The sequence below is a fragment of the Dipodomys spectabilis genome, unplaced genomic scaffold, assembly GCF_019054845.1.
Source record: "Dipodomys spectabilis isolate Male_0828 unplaced genomic scaffold, ASM1905484v1 ptg000019l, whole genome shotgun sequence".
Lineage (NCBI taxonomy): Eukaryota > Metazoa > Chordata > Mammalia > Rodentia > Heteromyidae > Dipodomys > Dipodomys spectabilis.
Genome location: NW_024870696.1, coordinates 20,950,554 through 20,972,702, shown reverse-complemented (window position 1 = coordinate 20,972,702; position 22,149 = coordinate 20,950,554). Strand labels below are relative to the sequence as shown.

General features: G+C 40.7%; 1 protein-coding gene across 3 annotated transcripts in view; it reads right to left on the bottom strand.

The window, feature by feature from the left end:
- The window catches only part of Marchf3 (membrane associated ring-CH-type finger 3), a 152,807-nt gene that overhangs the window by 43,034 nt on the left and 87,624 nt on the right, over positions 1-22,149 (bottom strand). The window lies entirely within an intron of this gene.

Here is a 22,149-nt window from a genome sequence, read left to right as displayed (position 1 = left end):
AATTCTTATTAAAACAGTTTACAACTATTTTTTTCCTGTAAGCAATTTATTCTCCATGCAGCTTCATTCTGACATACTGGGATTAAAAACAGGGAGAGAGAAAGCAAGGACTTGGCCAAGAGGCATATTCTAGGGAAAACCTGCCAAACACATATCAATCAATTATTGTCCCACCTTTCTGAATTTTACCCTGTGTCCCAGAGTACAATTACTACTGAACACCTCTTGAAAACAAACTTCCTCTAAAAAGTTAACCCCTGTCTTAAACAGTCACTCATGAAATGATTAGTTACTGAGGTTTGAACTCAGGGCTTTGCACTTGTTAGGCAAGTGCTCTACCACCTAACCACATACCCAATCCTATTTTTTTTTCTTCAAATGGACATTAAAACAAATACAGTGGCATCGAATCTTATACTGGTTTGTATACTACCTAAAATCCAAGAGTACTCACATCATAAGGAAACATGAAAGAGAATGTTAGATAGTGACAAATGAGATCTCTATTACCAATTACCAACAATCTATTCTCACTGATCATGGCCTTAACATCCCTGATAGACTCTATCATATAAACTTGAAGGAACTCTGTTCTTTTTTTTTTGGGGGGGGGGGTCCCGTCGTGGGGCCTGAACTCTGGGCCCGGGCGCTGTCCCTCAGCTTTTCAGCTCAAGGCTAGTGCTCTACCACTTGAGCCACAGCGCCACTTCTGGCTTTTTTCTTTTTTTGCTTATGTGGAGTTGAGGAATCTAACCCAGGGCCTCAGGCATGCAAGGCAAGCGCTCTACCACTGAGCCACCTTCCCAGCCCCGGAACTCTGTTCTTGATCTGTGTGGTACATAGGTAGCTAGTGACCTCAAACGCAAAGCCTTAAGACCCACTAAAGAAAGGAACCCCACTGTATCCAACAGTAGGTGGGTCAGTGTGTGATGCATAAGGAATACAAACTTTTGAAGAAACCTGTGTCCAAAGGTGAGACAATAGAGCCCTCAGGCTCTTTCTACCAGTCTTCTCACCTCAAGCTCCACAGGGCCTGGGCAAGGTTGGCAGTGTCAGGATTGGCTGATAGGTTAACGGCTTGAATTGATGTGACTAGTAGTATGGGTAGTCAATGCCCCAGTCAAAGTAAATTAAGACAACCTTGTCTTCCCTTACTCCCCACTCCAAGACGATATTTAGGACTTCTCATTTGTTTCCTCCCACATATTTGTCTCTATGTATTACACTTGACTTGATCTATAATAGTCTGGAAAACAGGACAACTTCTGTCATGATGTACATCACACGGGCATTCTCAGTTCAGTACTTTTCAAGTCAGTGTTTCCAGGTGAACCTGAGTATACAGTTTCCTTCCTGTCAAGCACATGCTGAGCTGGCATGGTGTCCTGAGACAAGTGAACGTAATCATCATCCCCTCCTTGCTGCTGAGATGTCTCCTTGCTGTAAAGATATCTAGCTGGCCTGCATCCAGAAGCCTCTCTTTCCCACATGCTTCGTGGCCACAAGTCCACACAGGTTGGGCAAATGTCTCTACCCAGTAGCCCTCTGGAACCCACAGTGGGAAGAGACCTGTGCATACGGGGCTCTGCTCCATAATGAGACATGCCGCACAGGCAGGGGCAGTTCCACCCATGCTATTTTACTACGCCAGTACTGAACATTCAAAGAAACACAGACACAGAGGTGGCTGGTACACAGGGTACAGTTTTGTTTTTTAAATAGGATCTGTTGCTTTATTGTACCTTACAAATGCGAGAAATGAACATCATAGAAAGAAAACAATAAAACTCACTGAGACAATCACTATATATATGTATGTATACATTTGGGGTCGATTAAAAATGTCTTTTGGGCAGAATCGGCAGGGTAGAGTGTGTAGCTAGGATCAGAGTCCTTTTTTTTTCTCTTTTAAACAGAGTGAAAGTAGCTCTCAGGCCAGGAAACAAAAGGATATTAAGAGATGATCCTCTTCTAAAACTGTGTAAGTCCCTCCTCTAGCCTATGCTGACAAAACCCCATTGACATGATTTTAAATTCTCATAATGCCTCCCAGCCACAAAGTGCAGCTTCCTGGCACAGCTCTCTTGCTTCACAAGGCAGTCATAGATAAAGAGCCAGGGGTGTGTTGGCAGGAAAAGCAGACACAGTGACCTTCTTGCCTCATGGAATCATTATGTCTGGATGCACTCTGAGAATCTATTTTCGGGTTTTGTATAACTCAGCTCAGAGGGCCAGAAGCTTCCTCCCTATGCTAGATGGAACCGCAGGGGGCTGGGAGGGGGAAGGGGTGTGAACTGGGAGGGGTGCGGTGTGTCAATGGAACCAGGCTCTCAGGCGGTAGGCAACAACGCTTGGGCACATTTGCTCACTTACATTAGGTCCTCATCAAAGAAAGTCTAAATGTGTGATCTAAATCCACAATAAAATGCCCTTAAAATGTTCTAAAAGCAGAGCCGCCTTTAGGCTCATTTCAAATCTGTAATTTCCCTTCTAGATGATGCACTTCATTTCACAAGCAAAGGGGTATCATCAGCTACCTGATCTCTCATTCCCTTTGCAGAGGGTACTGAGCACTGAGTTACACAAAAAGGGACACAAGGTCCTGGACGAGTGGCTCAGTGATAGTGTTTGCCTAGCAAGAACAAGGCCCTGAGTCCAAACCCTAGTACTGCCAAAAAATAAAAAAAAAATACATCAAAGGGACAAAAGAAACTCACCCTTTCTCCTCCAAGCAATCTAGCTCCTCTTGTGCCATCTCTGCAGAAGCTTGTACCCAAGAGCCTCTAAGCCCTCACTCAACCTAGGACCAAGCTGAATGATGATTCCTTCCAGTCCAATCCTGCCTGAAGAACACACCAGATATCTTCTATACACCACACACTAGAATATATTATTATTATTATTGTTATTATTATTATTATTTTGGTCGGTTGTGGGGCTTGAACTCTGGGCTTGGGCGCTGTCCCTGTACTCCTCAGCTCAAGGCCAGCTCTCTACCACTTGAGCTACAGCACCACTTCCAGATTTCTAGTGGTTTATAAGAGTCTCATGGCCTTTCTTCCCAGGGCAGGTTTTGAACCCTGATCCTCAGATCTCAGCTTCCTGAGTAGCTAGGATTACAGGCGTGAACCACCAGCACTAGAATACCTTTGACATACAAAGAGTGGTGTGCCAGCACTGAGTCCCAACCATCTTAAAAGAATACTGTGGTAGGGATTACCCAGAGCTTGGGTATGCTTGATCAGTGTAAGGATGGCTGAGTTGGTCCAGCTTCTCAGGATGGATCGTCATCTCTCAAGGAGAAGAGGAGGGGAAGGAGCTCATTATATCCTGATCTTGGTAAGAAGGAAGGCCAGAAGCTGAGATGTAGGGATGGGGAAGACAGGAGTGGACCTGCAGACTGGATACACCAATTGGCATGCATATGTTGCACACAGGGCAGTGACAAATGGCCCATTGCATTTCTGTGTCTTGTTCAGAGCCACCTGGGAAAACAGCAGGCTGTTGTCTTGGACACTACAAGGACTGCTAGTTTGTAGCCTGGTATTGGTCTTCCACTGATCTTTCTGCAAAAATTTCAAGCACCTTTTCTTTTATTGTTTTCTTATTAATATCAGTACACTTCTCCAGGAAAAGTAGCTTCCTCATTCACCCAAGAATTCCTCTCCCCAAGATTTCTCAGGACAAAGACACAGTGCTGGCAGAATAAATACAAACTTGATGTATCAAATCACAGCAGTAGGAAAGGTTCTGTGTTGGCTGAGTTTGATATCTTGTATAATTTCTTTCTCAAGCTGAGAATAAATCATGATTTGACATTGGCCAAACTCAGATTGCACACAGTGGGAAGAGGCGGAGCTGGTGGAACAGAAGGAGACAATGAAAAGAGAAGAGGTGGCTAAATTAAAGACAGCCTGATTAGAGAACTGTTAAAGTAAAAAAGCCTGTCTGTCAAACTGCGACTCAGGAAAAAGACAGAACACAGATTTTAAAAAAGGGGGAGACCAAACTAATCTGCAGGTAATGATTGAGTTTCTGGGACAATCATCCATTGGTAAGTGATCTCCATGAGAACATGGCTGGCATCATGAGGCTAGGTTCTCAGAACACAGGGGAATGGATGTAGATGTGTAGGAAAGCACATCTTTCTCACCTTTTCAGTCCCTGTGTCAGCAGTCTACCAGCTGCTACCCCCTGCCAAACCTCCCGGAAGATTATAGAGTTAGGAAAAGGGCTCTGTTCTTCGAGACACAACACGTAAACCTTTGCACTGGCTCACTAGCCCTACTGAAGTGAAGTCATTCGGCCTCTCAGACTGTCCTGATTATATGAAATTAAGGTATTATATTTCCTGAGCCATGTTACCTGGTTGGTTGTAAAGCTTAAAATGTTTTAAAGTAAGTTTTTCCATTCTATAGCATAGTACCTAAGGCTAAGAAACTTTAAAAACAAAAAGAGATGTTTATGGAACTCGTAGTGTTGGAGGGTGGAAGTACAGATAGCACGGCCCTGGTCTCATGAGGGCTTCTGAGGTGTCCTGGTGGGAATCCATGCAGGAGACAGAGATCACACAGACAGGAAAAACCAGAGCTCTTTTAGAGGTCAGGCTCCCAGGAGAATCAGCTGGGATCTTACAAAACTTCCTTGCTGTCTCTAGAAGGCGGTATCTCCAGTGACCTGATCACCTCCCAGTAGGATCCATTTCTTCTTCATAACCACCCCCCTCCCCACACCTTCTTCTGATACTGAAACTTGAATTCAGGACTTTGCGTTTGGCAGACTCTCTACTGTTGGAGTCACGCCAAAGCCCTTTGTTGCTTTAATTATTTTTTCATGTAGGTCTCCTATTTTTGCCCAGGGCCTACCTCAGATTGCAATCCCCCTATCTACAACTTCTCAAGTAGCTGAGATGACAAGCACATGCACTACACCTGGTTTATTGATAACACGGGGTCTTGCTAACAATTTTTTCTGCAATGGGCTTATAGCATGATCATCCTGATCACTACTTCCCAAGTAGCTAGGATTATTGGCTATACTACTTAAAGGTTTGAATAACACATTGAATGCCTCATTGGAGACCAAGTTTCTATTAGGGATGAACGACATCTAAACCACAGCATAAAATAATACATATGACCATGCTTTTTAGGTTCCATATATCTAATTTGTGTTTTTTTTTTTTTTTTTTTTGGTGGTCCTGGGACTTGAACTCTAGGCTTGGGTGCTCTCCCTGTGCTCTTCAGCTCAAGGCAAGCACTCTACCGCTTGAGCCACAGCACCACTTCCGGTTTTCTGGTGGTTTTTGGAGATAGGAGTCTCAAGGACTTCCCTGCCCAGGCTGGCTTTGAACCCTGATCCTCAGATCTCAGCTTCCTGAGTAGTTAGGATTACAGACGAGAGCCACCAGCCCCCGGCTTCTAATTTGTGTTTTATATCCTTGTTCTTTTTCTAGTTTAGGCCACATGCTAACTTTGGAATATGTGTGCTGGTAGTGGGGCCTGAACTCAGGTCCTTGAGCTGTCACTCGGAGGCTTGCTTGCTCCCCAGTGATACTTTATCATTTGAACTTCTTTCCTTTTCTCTTTCCTCTCTCCTCCTCTCTCCTCCCCTCTCCCCTTTCCTCCCCTCCACTTTCCTTTCCTCTCCTTTACTTTCTTTCTTTTTCTTTTCTTTCCTTTTTTTTTTTTTTTTGGTCCAAGACTGGGATTAGAGCTCTCGATTCGACACTTTTGCTCATTGTCTGATGTCTGACCACCTCAGCCATGTCTCCAACTCCTCACTGTTCCTTTAAATACTTCTGGTAAAAATGGTTTTGCTTCTATGCCTTTTGGCTCCAACCAAGTATACAAAATCTTTCAAGAACTTGTTAAATATTTTTAAGACCTTTCTTGTATAGGGCCCAGCTAGCTCAAAATTCTACTTTATTTCCTAAGGAAAAGTACAAGCCACCAAAGGATCTGGAATACAGAGATGGGAAGGCCTAGCATCTGTGCCTTTAGTAGTTCAGGGGAAGGAAACGGGGCCCTAAGTTGGAGGATATCAATGAGAAACCACCTTTTGGCTCCCACACTGTTCTTCATCATTAACACTGGTTCAGGACCCAGAAGCCTGACCTTTACATGAGCCAATCTGCTTCAGACATAGGCTTTTCTTCCAGGGGCTGCATGCTCAGGGAACACAGCCTCCAGCCTCCTCTAATGAGATCAATGAGTGGGTAACACAAGCCAGTTAGTGAATGAAATCGGAAAAAATAGCAATAATGGCCTGTCCAGGAACTTTCCTCTTCTTCCAGTTAGCTTTGCAGACTTTGAATTCTAAGAGCAGTCTCTGAGAACAGGAGTGGTCTTTGATAGAACATTTTCCTGGCTCTTCAGGCATGTTAAAACCAGACAGTGCACTGCATGGCTGATGAGCTCAGAGGATCTTGAATGTTTAGAGCACATGAGGAGAGATAGGATATCATACAGTGACCTTTCTTTCCAATGAAAATGGAGAAAATGACTAATTTCAAAGCCATTAGCATGTAAAAGCTGCCTATTTCTTTTGAGAACAGGACACAAAGGCTCTCCAAGGAGATTGCTGGGACATGATTACCAGCAACACAGTAGTTTCCAAAAACACGCCAAGGAGTCTATTCACTGAGAGCGTGTAGTTAAAAAGTAGCTGCTTCATTAAACCTAAATAGCCATGGCAGGGCTGTGCTTACAGACCCACGCTTCCAAATTACACATTTTTTTTTTGGATGCTTCACTGACTTCATTATGTAGAGCACAAAGTTTGTCATTCCAAATCAAGTGACCATCTAACTCTTTATAAACATGTCTATCAGAAACTTGATGTGTCTGTAGAGGGAAACATTGGCTGACCCAATGATTTTTTTCTTTACAAAAAGAGACTTTCTATTTTCTGTTATGTAGAGAGCACAGTAAGCAGGTGAAATGTCTGTTTCTGAGCATGAAGGAAGTTCTGCTTGGGGGTGGGGAGAGAGAACAGCATGCTCTTGAGATGTGGAAATATGAACAAGGAACCATGGGGAAGAAGAAATCAGACTAGCATCAGACAAGATAGAAACTGTGGGACTTACTTAACATTGTTCCACTGTCCTAGTTTAAAGTTAGATTCAATTATTTATCTTTTCCTATCCATGTAATTAATGCTGATTCTAGCCACAAGAGGTACCAGAGACATCAGATAAATCTTTTTTTTTTCTCATTTAAAATCATTATATTTTCTCTTCATCCAGGTAAAAAAAATCTCATTCTGCTGAAGGCAAACCAAACACCAATTATCATATTTATATGTATTTTTCCCCCGAAGAAGTTCTCATGAAATTAATTCAGATTTTGGAGGCTGTCCATTTTTGCCATTTAAATTTAATTAGATAGATGAAAATGACAATTAAAAATTCCCACAGCAATCCCGTGTGTTCAAAGACACAGCAATGGCTGAATTACACTTGTAAATAACAACTAGTTCTTACAGATTGAGCCCCGCTGAGCTGGTGAAGTGGTGGGGAAGTAGGGTTCATGGATGGGTTCTGGGGGTACAGATGAAAGTTTACACATCATCTTAAAAAGACAGCAAGGGAAAATATGCAATGGTGGTTCATGCCTGTAATCTTAGCTATCTGAAGATCGCAGTTCAAAATCAGCCCAGGCAGAAAAGTTTATGAGATGTTCCTCTAATTCACCACCCAAAACCCAGAAGTGATAAGAGCACCAGCTTTCATCTGAAAAACTAAAGAGAGTACTCTGGCCTTGAATTCAAGATCCAGTATCACGGCGTGTGCGTGCGCGCGCGTGTATGTGTGTGTGCACACGTGCGCGCACACACATACACACAGAGCAAGATGCCTCATACCTGCAATCCTAGCTACTTGGGAGGATTCTGTGATGTGAGGATCCAGGTTTAAAACCAGTCCAAGCAGATAAATCCAAGATTCCTATCTCCAATGAACCGGCAAAATGCCAGAAGTAGGTGCATGGTTTAAGTGGTTGAGTGCCAGCTTTGAGTGGGAAAGCCAATTTAGAACTCAGGGCCGTGAGTCACCAACCCCCAGCCTCACAAAGGGAGCAGGCAAAACAGAATAAGATATTCTTTGGTTATTAACAGGAGAGGAAAAGCAAAAGTGTAGCCTTCAAATGATATTTGGAGAGCCCAGTGCTAAACAGCCCAGCTACAGAATGACTAAAACACACTCCAAACTGGAAGTTTCTAATTTGTTGCTAGGCTCATGCATATGTTCTATTAGCATGCTAGTGAATGACTACCATTGGTGATTGGGAATTTCTCAGTAACTTTAACCCCATCTCCCTCTGCAGGGCAGCTAAGTGTTAGTGGTACACACATGCTTACCTCCAGCATCCCTCACACCAAGAGAAAGCCAAGTGCTTAGGCTTTCTCTGTTCCCTGTTCCTCTGAAGCCATGAGGATGGTTGTAAGCTTGTCCCTTGGCAGGCCAGCACCCAAATTCTGCATTCCACTAGAGGATGGTGGCTTGTGGCCTGGATATTCCCTGAAATACTTACGAACTCACAAGTATCAGTGAGAAGTGTAGCTGCACTGCCCTCCATCTGCACACAAGGACAACCACACTGCTCAGCTTGCCAAGGAACATTAAGGCAAGTGCAGAGCGAAGACCTCTTTGGATTCTGCTTTTTTGGCATTGACCTTGGCATTAAAGAAATGGACTCCCTACTACAATGCATCATATTGCTAAAAGTCCCCAAGCACCACTGTTTTTCATACACAGTTGAGACAACCTATCAGAGTCTCTGGGTGTCACCACATTGCCTTTTTAAAGGTCTGGCGTTAGACTCAGGCTCTCTGGGAGTCTTTGAGGGGAGAGGAGACAGAGAGGTTGGCTCTGGACCAGGGAGATCTAGCTTTGAACTGCCATTTATCTACTTAGGAATTCAAGGAAATTGTGTGACATGGAGTCCATTCCTCCCTGATCCCAAGGACACGTGTTCCTAGCACACAGAGGGCTCGGGGCAATGGTGATACTCAAGTCCGTAGAACAACAGTTATCTCACACAGTAGGAAGCCAGGCCATGGAGAAAGTGGTTTCCCTAGATCTCGCCTCTTAGTCCATTCACATAGCCTGCCTGCCTCTGCTTTTCTGCCCTGCTGTGGTCCCAGGCAAGCAAATGGTCAGGGGTGCAGATCCGACATCTTCTTTGACAGTCACATAAACAAAGGTAAAAAATCTAAGATAAACCCTAGAGAATTATGATTATGATTATTGTGCCTTAGGGACTGTTCCCTCTGAAGTACACATAAAACCTACAGATTCTTTCTCATTGGTTCCCCCAAATGGGTCCAGTTTTATGAAATGCAAGAATAAAGAAACACACAGCGAAGGACGCAGTTACCTGAGATCACTTTATCACTTAACCACTTCAGTTTGTTTCCTGGATTCTTGTGAACCATGAAATTAGCCAATAGGATCTTTTGACTTGATTACTATTCTTATTTCCTACCTACCTCAACTCAGAGTACTTTGCTAATCTCTTCAAAAGAACGTCTAGAACATTACTTTCCTAACTGGAGCACCATTGCTCCTGCACGTGCTCTTGGTCTGCCTTACCTGCACCCAATTCTGACCTTAGCACCTGCATCTAAGCACTTGAACGTTCAGTGCTGGGTGGTCTCTTTTAGCCCCACCTGTGGAGCGCTGATTACACCTGGCCTTTTTCAGCATGAGGATCAGCCTGCTTTCTCCCTATCCTCCATGAAAGTCAAGCATGGAAGCCTATTAGAAATGTCCAAACACATCAACCTACACAGAGGGCTCTTTGCCCATCAGAAGGTCTTCAGAAGCCCCTTAGTTCACCACAATAAATGTCCTGAATCAAGTATCCAGTCTGTCCTTTCTCTGTTTAACCCACTCTGCCAAAAATAATTTTATATGGACACCAGATTCCATAATAATTGAAGACAAACAACTAAATAACACACTGAGAGTTACACTTTTCGATTTTTATCTGACTCGTTTTTCTTCAGAACAGACACAAAATTACACTCAATGGCAATAGTGTGAGTGTATTTTTCTATTTTCATAGCACTATTCATTTTCCATTTTCAAAATGCCTAATAAATACAGTAGGTCTTTACTGCCTTACCGGGTGAAAAGAACAGTTTTACTCCCATTTGCTTTATGGGCTTAAAACCTCTGGCGTGTCACAAATTAACACAATGTTCCTGAGGATAGTGTTTTATTCTGGAGTCTCCAATTTCACTAATAAATGTGAAAAACACATGTAGCCAGATAAGTCCCTAGAGACCAGCCAGTGCACACTGCCGAAGAAAGCAAGTTATTCTAGCTAAGCTCAGCACTAGCTTTACCACTGGAGACTGTCTCCCAAATTCTCCGCCAACTGCCTGATGAGAAGCAATGACTTGGTTTCTAGTTACTTCCCGCAAAGCCAACAGAATAGTTTAGCTTTTTAATGAAGGAAATCTTGAGAAAAATAAGTAAACCATGTGGTGTAGGGGCATGCACCTGCTAGTCTGAACTACAGCGGGGAAGTACAGAGAGATTACAATCTAAAGCTGCCCCTGGACAGGAACTGGATATTCTATTTGAAATAAACAAACCAAATCAATCCAAAACAACAGCAACAGAAAACTAAAGCAAAATGGACTGGAAGCATGACTCAGTAGTAGAGCACCTGCCTAGCTAGCATGATGCTTTGAGTTTAAGTACTACCAAGAAAAAGTTTTTTAAAAGAATCCAAAATTTGTGGCTGGGAAGGTGGCTCAGTGGTAGAGTGCTTGCCTCACATGCATGAGGCCCAGGGTTCGATTCCTCAGCACCATATAAACAGAAAAAGCCAGAAGTGGAGCTGTGGCTCAAGTGGTAGAGCGCTAGCCTTGAGCTAAAGAGCTGAGGGAGAGCGCCCAGGCCCAGAGTTCAAACCCCACGACCCCCCAAAAAAATGGAATAATCAGGTAATAACTATTTTGGTCATAGTTCCTATCTTGTCTGTAAGCAAGGAGATGCCTAATATCATCCCTGAGAAAGATTTGCTCTTCTTTTCCTTCATTTGCTATCATAGGAATGTTAAATAGAATATTGTAGAAAATCCACATATATCAGATTCCAATGTAGAAATTGAATCAAGATTTTGTCACTTTGTTTTAGCTTTCTTCCTTTCCTCCATTCTTTTTTCTCCTTTCTCTATCTCCTTCCTTTTTATCTTTCCAATTAAGAATGTCTGAGCAAATCCTAGAAATTATGTTATTTTACCCCTTCAGTATGAATAAAAAAATATGATCAATTCTTAAGTCACCACAGAGCCATTATTCTACCTAACAAATATAATAATGTTTCATTATTATTGAATTCCTAGATCCTCAACTGCCCTTAAAAAGTCCTTTATGATTAGTTTGTTTACATGGCTCAAGTTGTACATATCACATTTGGATTTATGTATTCTAAGTCTCTCTTATCCATGTACAGGACCTCCCTTTCTTTCTATACCTTCTTCCCTTGTCATGTTGAATTGTTTCTACACAGCTCCTCTAGAGCCCTGTCCCAATGTCTACTTTCTTAATTTGGTCCTTTTCTTGTGGTACTATTTACTTGTTCCTCTATCCCCTATATTTTCTAGAACTATATGGATTTGATGAGTTTCAAGTTCAAGTTGGGCAGTGAAGAATTCATGGACGGTGCTGTGTGCTTTATAGAATACCACATATAATGCAAGTAATGTATAGCTACCCCCATTTTATTGGGCTTGGGGCCTTTCTATTCATGTATTTCTATAGGCCTAGTGATTGCATCTGTGATGACAGCTGCCTGAATTACTTATTTGTGGCTACATACATATGCTTTTCCAATGATAACTTCTTTGCCCCAGTTAGTGTCAGAATTGTTTTGCGAAGCATTCCTTCACCAATTGTACAACTTGGTTGTCCTGAATTACAATTTACATACAAAAAGCATGATTTCCACTTAACTCTTTTCCATGATTGATAAAATTGAGAGGAAGGGACTGATCCAAAAGTATAGAAAACTGGATGGGTGGATTCCAGGGATGCAAATGAAGGTGATAATATAGTCTCTTTCATCTCATTACTATCCTCCTCCTCTTGGCAATACTGAGAGTTGAATCTGGGGTCTTGAAGTTGCTTGGCAGGGGCTCTATTGGTTGAGCTCTGCCCCTAGCCCTTTTCAGTACTCTTAGGTGGAAGACCCTCACCAGTTTGGGTGTCTAAGACACTTGTCCTCATGGGTGACAGTCTTCCCTTCTGTACACAGAGGCTTTCTGTGTTTACGGATTACCATGAGACTCATTCTGAAAGATCCTTTCTTTTGCTTCCTGCTGTATAAATCATTGGTGCCTCTTGCCCCCTGTAAGGTCCCATGCTCATGTTATTTATTAGATACCCCAAACAGGTAGAAGAGGTTGGACAGATCTAAGGCCTCTACAGACCACTAGTCGGTTTGTGCTTCTTAGACTTTGACTTCGATCCATTGGGAATCCATTCTTACCCAATGAAGTTTGCAGGTACCATCTTGCCATCCTGTGTGAGCACCATGACACACATTGGGACAGCTTCTTCCAGGGCAAGAATATGCATGAATATGAGAACCTGTTCTTCTTCTCTCTAATAAGGGTTAAACCTTTAGGTCATTCATAGGAATTCCCCACAGATGCATTTATAAGCCTTCTTTATGGCGGACAAGTGTCTCTGAAACTGACAGAAATTTCTGTTTTACAGGGACATTTTCGGCCCATTATCATCTTGTTTTACTGACGGGCATGTGTCAGACAGACATTACAGTAGAGTGATAATGGGAAGATAATATGCTGGCTCTGTCCACATATTTCAAGGGGGAGGCATTCAAGAAAAATGTGGATTTTGGGAAACCTCGACACTCTATTTCTATTCTAATGAGTGTAGAAAAGCAAAGCAGCAAGAGGAGGAAGATCAGAGAGTTAGAATTAGAGGAGACCCCTAAATGACTCTTCAGATGCCAGTGTGGGGTGGCTGGTCTAAGAAGGAGACTGATGAGGAAACATGCCATGCTGAGGTGCTTGGGCGAGGTTGGAAGAGCTCTGTTCTGCCTTCACTGAAGCTCCGCGAAAGCTGCCGAGCCAAGAACTGGCAGGAAGCATCTTCTAGGACTCTGTAAGTGGAGGCCTTGTGCACATTCTGAAAAAGCACAATATTTTCTTTGGAAACAGGTGAAAGAAAAGTGTGAGCATTCTAAATAAACGAACAAAACAATTCAGTTCTTACTGAGAATCTTTCTACTGAGTGGTTCTGTATTGAAAAACAGTATTGTACTTATGAGTGGCTTTCCATGTATATTTTCAGGTCTTGACTTCTTGAGTAATGTAAACCAAACATATCCTCACCAACACACACACATACAGATATTATACAAAGCCATTCACACACACACACACACACACACACACACACACACACATTCTTGGTAATGATAAAGGGAGTGGGATTTAACTTAGGTACTTTACTCGCTAGGTGTCATATCCTCAAGTTTTTTTTTTTTTTTTAACATAAGCCAGTTTTTGGATAGGGGCTCTCACTTTCCCCTGGAGCTAGCCTTCTCTATGATCCTCCAATTTATACCTCCTCATAGCTAGAATGGCCAGTGTATACCTTCACATACAGCTATTGCTTGCAATGGGGTTTAGCTAATGTGTTTTGCTAGACTGGCCTTGAACCTCAGTCCCTCTGATCTCCACCTCCCAAGTAGTTGAGATTATATAAGTGAGCCATTATACTAAGCCTAAAGCCATCTTTATGCTAACAATTCACCAGAAACTCTTAACATCCTAGTGATTAACTGAAATATAATCTCTACTGCAAAATTCTAATGTAGGCACAATGGGAAGAAAGTAGGTGTCATTGTATCATGTGGAAATATTCAATCTGACTAGAATAGGAGCAGGAAAGCACCAGCTTCACTGTACTGCTGTAACAGATGTTACCTTAAAATACCTGCTTGAGAACCGGACACATGAGGTGTTTGCCACGGGTCAATCTTGTATAAGTTATTTAACTTCTCTGTATGTAAATTTGCACAACTGTGGAAAAAGGGAAAGTGACATCCTTACTGTCACTGAGGATTTATCTAGTGAGTGTTGGCATGGTAGTAGCTCTCACTGTCAGTATATTACATATAACTTAGGAGAGGGATTGATAAGATCCTGTGATACTGGGCTGGGGAGAGACCAGAACAAACCTGAAAACACTGGGTAAGACTGAGAACACACACCCAGCCACGTAGAAATCCTTAAGAAACTAGGTATTACCAGAAGGTGAAGTGTACAGAGAACATTAATTAAAACACAGCACAACTACAGTATGAAAACTGTCTTCCCTTTGCTTTTGCCTTTGAGCATAAATATTAGGTTCTGGGAAAAGCCAAATGGCTCATCACAGTGCTGGGAACTTTCCTTCTATCATTCTGAAGACTATGTACCGTTTTGGCCCCGGAGTGATGTAGCATTTAGTGAAGGTACAGAGGAATAAACAGGTCTATGATGGGCTGCATTTTTATATGACCACACAGCCTCATGCACTAGGGACTTGATTTCCAGCTGGTGGGGCTTTTGGAAAGTGATTGGATCCTTAAGGAACTAACCATTACATTCATCACTAACTTGTTGGATTCATAACAGGATCACAACATTGGGAAGTGGAGAAAAATAGAAGCTGGAGGAGGGTGGGTTTTTGTGAATATCGTGTTGTTAGTTACTTTCCGTCTCTCTCTATTTCCTGTCTGTAATGAGATGAAGAAGCTATTTTGTCACATGCTGCTACCACTATCATATTCTTCCCAAGGATATGGGGCCAACAAACCATGAGCCCTTTGAAATAATGACCTAAATCCATAATTTCTTTTTTTAAACTTTTTTTCTCTAAGGTTATCTGGTCAGAGATGTGAAGTCTGACAAATATAGACATTGTAAATCTCTGTACTTTCTTTAACAACAACAAAGCGGAGATTGGAAGCTGAAGTATATTCCACTTTCATCAGTTGATCCAGTATTCACAGGGAGCAGGCACTTCCTTACCTTGCTTACTCAGTGTTTAGCACAGGGCCTGTCTGGGTGTTACTAGCTACATTAGGGAGGAATTTATGGCTTTAAAAAACAAAAGGGGATATACTAAAGGGAAGGGAAACTTACAACTGACAGATATCTAGGTCATAAGAATCTGGATGCTTGAAAGGGGTGGGAATACTATTGAATCATGATCTTTATTTAAGTTCTACTTTCACGGTGACATATAATATGCATTCTGTCTGCTAGGGGAGAATGTAACCAAACTAATCTGAGATGACAGTGCATATGACGCAAACAAAGTTAGCTGATCTATCTAGCTTGCTCTCTTCATAAACTGGATTCATTTCTTAGATTTACAAATGATGATCCTGTTAAACAATGGAGTATTCTGCTGTAAATATGGTATTCTCTTTAGTATCTTTTTAGAGCTGGTAAGTGGGTTTGATGAATACAAAACTAAAGGCTGAGAGAATTAAAAGTTACACAAATAATGAAGATGAGTTCCTAGGTGAATTACCCATTATTGTAAATGTTTGGGTATATTTTCATTAAAAACAGTAAAAAGGCCATCTACAGCTACTTGTGTATCTACAAATGATTGTAAAGTCATTGTCTTTATTTCTTTGTAACTCCCATAAGCCTCTTTTATTAGTTTTAAGAAATATAATTCCAATGTGCTTCAGTAAACTGCATTTTTTAAAACCACAGAAACACACACAGTTGGTTTTTTTTTTTTTAAACATGAGCAATCTTCTTTAATGGCAATGTAGTCATTGGGAAAACTAAGGCGTACTTCATGGAACTTCCTTTATCTGATAGCCACTCTCTACCTTCCTTTCTTACAGTATTAGGACCTACTGCTTTTTATGAGGTTCTGGTATGTAATAGTCACTTAAAATAGTTTCTGACTTACTGTATAAATAAATGAATTCACTGCTTTTTTTTTTTAAGACAGCATCTCACTACACAGTTCCAGCTGGTTGAACTCATGTCTCTGCCTCAGTCTCCTGAGTGGAATGGATTACAAGAATGCCACTATGCCTCACTTTGAACTCATTATGTTTTTTAAATTTTAAAATATTTTTATTGTGATTATAAAGGTGATGTTCAGAGGGGAGACAGTGACATAAGTCAGGTAAAGAGTCCATTTCTTTTTGGACAATGTCACCCCTTCCCTTGATCTCTCCCAGTTCCCCCCTCCCATCCTCACCCACAGTTGTGTAGTTCATTCTCAACATAGAGTCTTGTGGGGACCACTGCTGCAATTTGAACTCATTATCTTGATAATAAATTTTCTCTCAGATCATCACACAGTCATAAAGCTGACTTAGACATCCTGCTTAGAAAAATAATACTTTGATCTAATTTTACTTTTTTCTTTATTTTATTAAAAAGTTAGTTTTTTTTAACTTTTAGTGTATATTGGTTGCATAAAAAACATTGAGTTTACTGACATTTTCATTCATTATAAAACAGTGAGTTTACTGACATTTCCATACACGTGTATAAAGTACTCTGGTTGTATCTATCTTCCCCATTACTCTACTTAACTCCCTTCCTTTCCTATTGACATGTTTCCTATTTCCTAATAGCCACCCCCTTCTAATTGCATGCCTCACCTTTTTTCTCTTTTGTCCTACCTTTTCTTACATTCCACATAGGGAAGCACACGTGTGACAATTGCTTTTCTGAGATTGGTTAACATGATGGCCCCTAGTTCCATCCATTTTCTTCAAATGACATTATTTCATTCTTGCTAGGGCAAAAAAGTCTCATGTGTATACATATTAATTTTTTTCTATCCATTCATCCATTGATAGGCAGTGCTGTCACAAAAATGGGTGTGCAAATATCTCTATTGTATGCTGACTTCGATTCCTTTGGACAAATATCTAGGAGTAGTATAGTAGGGATATGATAGTTCTACTTTTAATTTTTTGATGAACCAATCACACTGATTTCCAGGATGGCTGCACTGATTTACATTCCTACCAACAGTAATAAGGGTTTTTTCTCCCATCCCTCTACCCAAATTCTCACCAACACTTGTTTTTGTTTCTTCAATGTTAGCCCATCTGACCAGGGTGAAATGCAATCTCATTGCTGTTTTGATTTGCATTTTCCTGATGCAACTTAACTTTTAAGCAGTTTAATTACTATGCTATTGGATAGTTGCCTTTCTTCCCTTGGACATGAATGATCTTCATGTTCATTTCCAAACTTGAAATCAGTTACTTCTATGTAAAGATCATTTAGGAAAATGAATAGGCAGGTCATGAATTTGAACCATTAACTAAAAAATGCTTTGTTTTAGAGATATTTGCAAGCATTTTTTAGTTTGTTCCTACTTGCTATGGGCACAGAGTCTCTTGATGTTGGCATGGAGAGTACTGTTGAAAGAAGTAAAAGAAGAAATGAATGAGTAACAGAACATGGGCCAAAAAATACTCCAGAGGCAAAGTGATTTGCATTTCCCCATCAATCCAGGATACTTCTAAAGAGCAAAAGAGGGAGTACCATATTCTAATGGAGATATCAACCTGTCGACCAGGCCCAGGTCCCCAATTCCCTATGTGAGGTGCAGTATAAATTGAGTTGTGTTTCTAGTGCCCTGATTTAACTCATGTATTTATTTTCCCACTGGAAACAGACCAGTGGTTAGAGATGGAATGGTACCAATATTTTCATATCAAAAATACTAAGAGTGGCTGGGCTACTATGAGCGGATTTTAGAATAAAATCACCACATAGCTGTTTTTATTTGTTGTAACGTATCATGCTTACAAGTTAATGAAGATCTGTATGTTATTTCTGAATGAAGTGAGGTAGTAGTGAACCCACTAGGAATAACTACTGCTAAAGAAAACAATTTTTGTTGTCATTCAGATAGGCAGACAGGCAAAGATGTTGGATACAGTTGTGCAGGCATGATGGGTAATTTTATGTGTCATCTTAAACTGGGCCACTAAGTACTCAGAACATTCTTCCTGGTGCTACTGTGAGAGTGTTTTTAGAGGAGTGCAGTGCTCACTATTCCATTGGGTAGACTGAGTAAAGAAAATTACTCTGCCAGGAATTGAAGGCCTGAATAGAACAAAAAGGCTGAACCTTCTTTGAAGAAGAGCAAGCTCCTGCCTGCCTGTGCAACTTCCATCTGGGTCATCAACTGTTATCTAACACATAATACTGGCTCTTCTTGTACCTTTGGCCAGCTAGCCTTTCTAATAGAATATGCCATCAGCTTCTTGGCAAAAAAGCTTGTCAATTTCAAATCTTAATTGTGTGATCAAATTCTTTGTTCTATATATGTGTATAGAAGGTACATATATATACATATATACACACATTATCCCTATTGGTTATTTTCCTGGAGAAATATGAAGAACAAATAATTTTAAAAGCATGTATAGCCTATATGTGTGTGTGTGCACACATATACATATAAATGTACCTGAATCATGTGTTGCTTAATGATAGGGATGCACTCTGAGAAATGTGTTGTGAAGTGATTTTTGTCATTGTGGGAACATCAGAGTACAGTTATGTGAATACCATGGTCATAGTATATAACAGAGACTTATGGAAGACATATTCTTATGGGACCACTACTGACAATTAGGTCACCAAAATGTTGTTAGGTGGCATATGACTGTACAAACACATAGTTTTCAGATTCGTATATTTAAGCAGCTGCCCAATTACCCACTTGGTTCTACTCAGAGAATGGAAAGATTAATCTACACATTGTCTGATCACACATTGAGAGAATGGGTGACAGGGGTGCCGCAGACTCTTCTGAACACAGATGGTGAGCGGATGCCTGTGCACAGACACACAGTTAGGCAGTATATGTCAATAGCCACAAAACAGTCCTGCCTTTCCTTTTGGGGGCCTATTTTTTAGGATATAGTATTTGAGGACTTTAATCAGAAATGCAAACAAGGACTTATGTACAACCAGCCGTGCTTTTTTGTATTCTACAGAGTTCCTTTCTAGTAGCACATGATACAACTGTCCAACAGTTGGGGAGAGTATATCTATGTCATAGATTATTAGTGGGACTATTAACCTTACTTTTGTACTAAATGCTCAATGGCATTGGAAAGTAGAGCATGAGGTTTGTGGGAAAAAATGGGACATGTAAGTACTTATACTTTTAGTTTCAACTATAATTTATCAAAGAAAGATGATATATCAATTTGTGAACAGGGATTCTCCCTAGGTAGCAAGGGATTCTTATTTTACTTTGCTTATGCCTTTTGTATTTTCTAAATTTCCTAAAATAAAATTTATTTTTATTATACATAGAAGAAAAGGTTGAACATATAACATTTTTATACTCCTGGAGAAGAAGCATATCAAACCACCTCTAGAGAAAACAAACAATAAATACAGAAATCAAATCTGAGCAAGTCCAACCCAAACCCAAAATGTACACACCCTTGTCATAAATAAACCAAAAAGGGATAAGAAGGGCTAAGAACTTTACAGATCTCCGGAGAGGAGGGAAATTCAACAGGCTCCCTTCACTTCAGCTTGCTCCAGGAAATAGCTGGTTTAGTGGGGAGACTCTTTAGGCCCTAGGAACACTCTGTTCTTTGCTTTAGGACCACAATCCTGTCATTCACTGCCCCCCTTCAGCATCAAGGCATCTCATCAGCAATATGTGAGAACGAAACCATTCTCTGAGCTATAGCAGGTGTTGTCAGAATAAAAAGAAGGGGTAAATTCACAAATTCTCCCTAGGACAGCACTGTAACAAGTAACAGTCACCAGTGGTTACCCCCTGACGCCCCAATGGCCCTCTTCCTTAGCTGATGCCAGTCACAGATGTCCAGACAAATTAAACTACTGCTTTCTCTTGTATAAACACAATGAGGCTAAATTAACATTTGGTTGATTTTATTCCTTTTCAACCAGAAATATGCCGATTTAAATGAAAAACCTATATACTAAAAAAGAGTCATATTCTTGCTAGAGAAGACAAATTTATAAACAGGAGCTAGCTGCAATAATTTTCCAAGCTTTATAAAATACAATTTGTCATGCCTTTGTGGAATTGATACATTCCAAGTGCCTGACCAGCAATTGTACATTTAAACATGTGGTCTTATGGGAACTGGTGGGATGGTCGTCTCTGTTTCACTAGCAGAAAATTAAAGCCAAAGGATTTGATGAGTTTTTCAAGCACCCTAAAGTTACTGGAAGAATCTGATTAATTTCCTTTTTAATCCCAATTTCTTTAATACTGGTTAAATACCACAGGCCCTGAGTCATTTTATTAGGGGGGATGATAGTGGGGTAAAAAGGAAGAGTAAGGTAAGAGGAATAAAAATAAAACACCCACCCCCAAGTTAGAATTAACCAAGATGGTCATTTCTCTAAGCAATGACCAGCATATTCCACCAAATGCCCTGAGTTTCCTAATCACTCTGAGTAAGACTACAGGTCTAAGAAAAAGGACATGTTGTTTTGATAAGACTTGGATTTCACAACAGTAAGAATTCTGGCATTTCATGCTTGGAAGACAGTGTGTCAAAGTTTCGGGATTTCATGATTCAGTCACTGATATCAGTGAGCATTGTTTTTTTTTCTATCCACATTTTACTAATTTAGAGAAGAGTATAACAGAATTCTCAGCTCTGCTGCACTGATGTCACGGAACTTTTTTTTTTTTTTCAGTTTTTTTTTTAATTTAATTTTAATTTTATTTGTGAATATACTGTACAGAGGGGTTACAATTATATGGGCAGGATAATGCGTACATTTCTTACCAAGCCTTGCAGCCTCCTCCTTTGGTTTACCCTTCACCTCCCTTCCCAGCCTCCCCCCTCCCCCCCAACCCCAATCCTTCTGCTTCCCCCCCCTCTCCCCCCCCCCCCCCCCCCCCGCACCGACGTTGTAAAGCTCGTTTTGGACATGACAACTTGTACTTCTCATTGTTGCAACAGGTCCACCTGTATCCTTAAACAACTGGTTTTTCCCCATCTCCTCCACAAGTTATACTGACATCAAATATAGTGAAAGCAGGGGTTATACTGTGGGGGAGGGACATACAAAGCAACAAAGAGATAATCTTATAAATGCGTTAGAAACACATGCATGAAAGAAAAAAACATTAAAATACATATCTAAGGGTTCATTTACGGAACTTCTTTTTAAAGTAGCAATTAACAGATCAAGTGAAAAAAGCAAAGCAAAGCATAACAAAACAAAGCAACAACAAAACAAGTAGGAAGAACTACTAGAAAATAAATACAATTTAAAAAAACCTTCCCGCTAACTTACTCTCTTTAGTATTCATCCCCAGAGGTACATACTGTGGGTATGACTTCTCTATCTGTGAATTATAATGCATTTTTCTAGGTATCACAACTCATTCCCTTCCCATCTTCCACAGTGATTTAATTTCTCCTGCACAGAACTACAGAACTAGAATCAAGAGAGTTTAGGGAGCTGTCCTACTGAATTACAGAAAATTAGAAGTAGTTTGAGGGAAATAACTTCACAGGTACTTTACAACATAGAAAATGTAATATTTCCTCCATTTTGGAGAGGCCAAAATAAATAATTTTCCTTCGTTTTTACACACAACAAGAAAAAAAAATATGGCAATCTCCTTTGAAATTTAGTATTTGAGGGAGTGGAGGAGGAACTGGAAGGTTGTCTCTCATTAATACAAATGAATCCTGTGAATATATTGGCTTTTGAAGTTACATATGGCAGTTTTACTTAGACAACATGACCATAAGCCAGGCGCCCAGGGGCTCACGCCTGTAGTCCTAGCTACTCAGGAGGCTGAGATCTGAGGACTGCAGTTTGAAGCCAGCTGGGCAGGAAAGTCTGTGAGACTCTGATCTCCAATTAATCTCCAGAAAACAGGAGTGGCACTGTGGCTCAAAATGGTAGAGCACTAGACTTGAAATAAAAGCTCAAGCCCAGGTCCTAAGTTTAAGGCCCGTGACTGACAAAACAACAACAACAACAAAAACCCCAAAAGAAAACATGACCATAGTTTCCAGAGGGTTCTTTGTTTTTGGATAGTAGCACTTCTGCAAGTTCATGTTACCACTGATTCAACAGGAAACATAACTTTGTA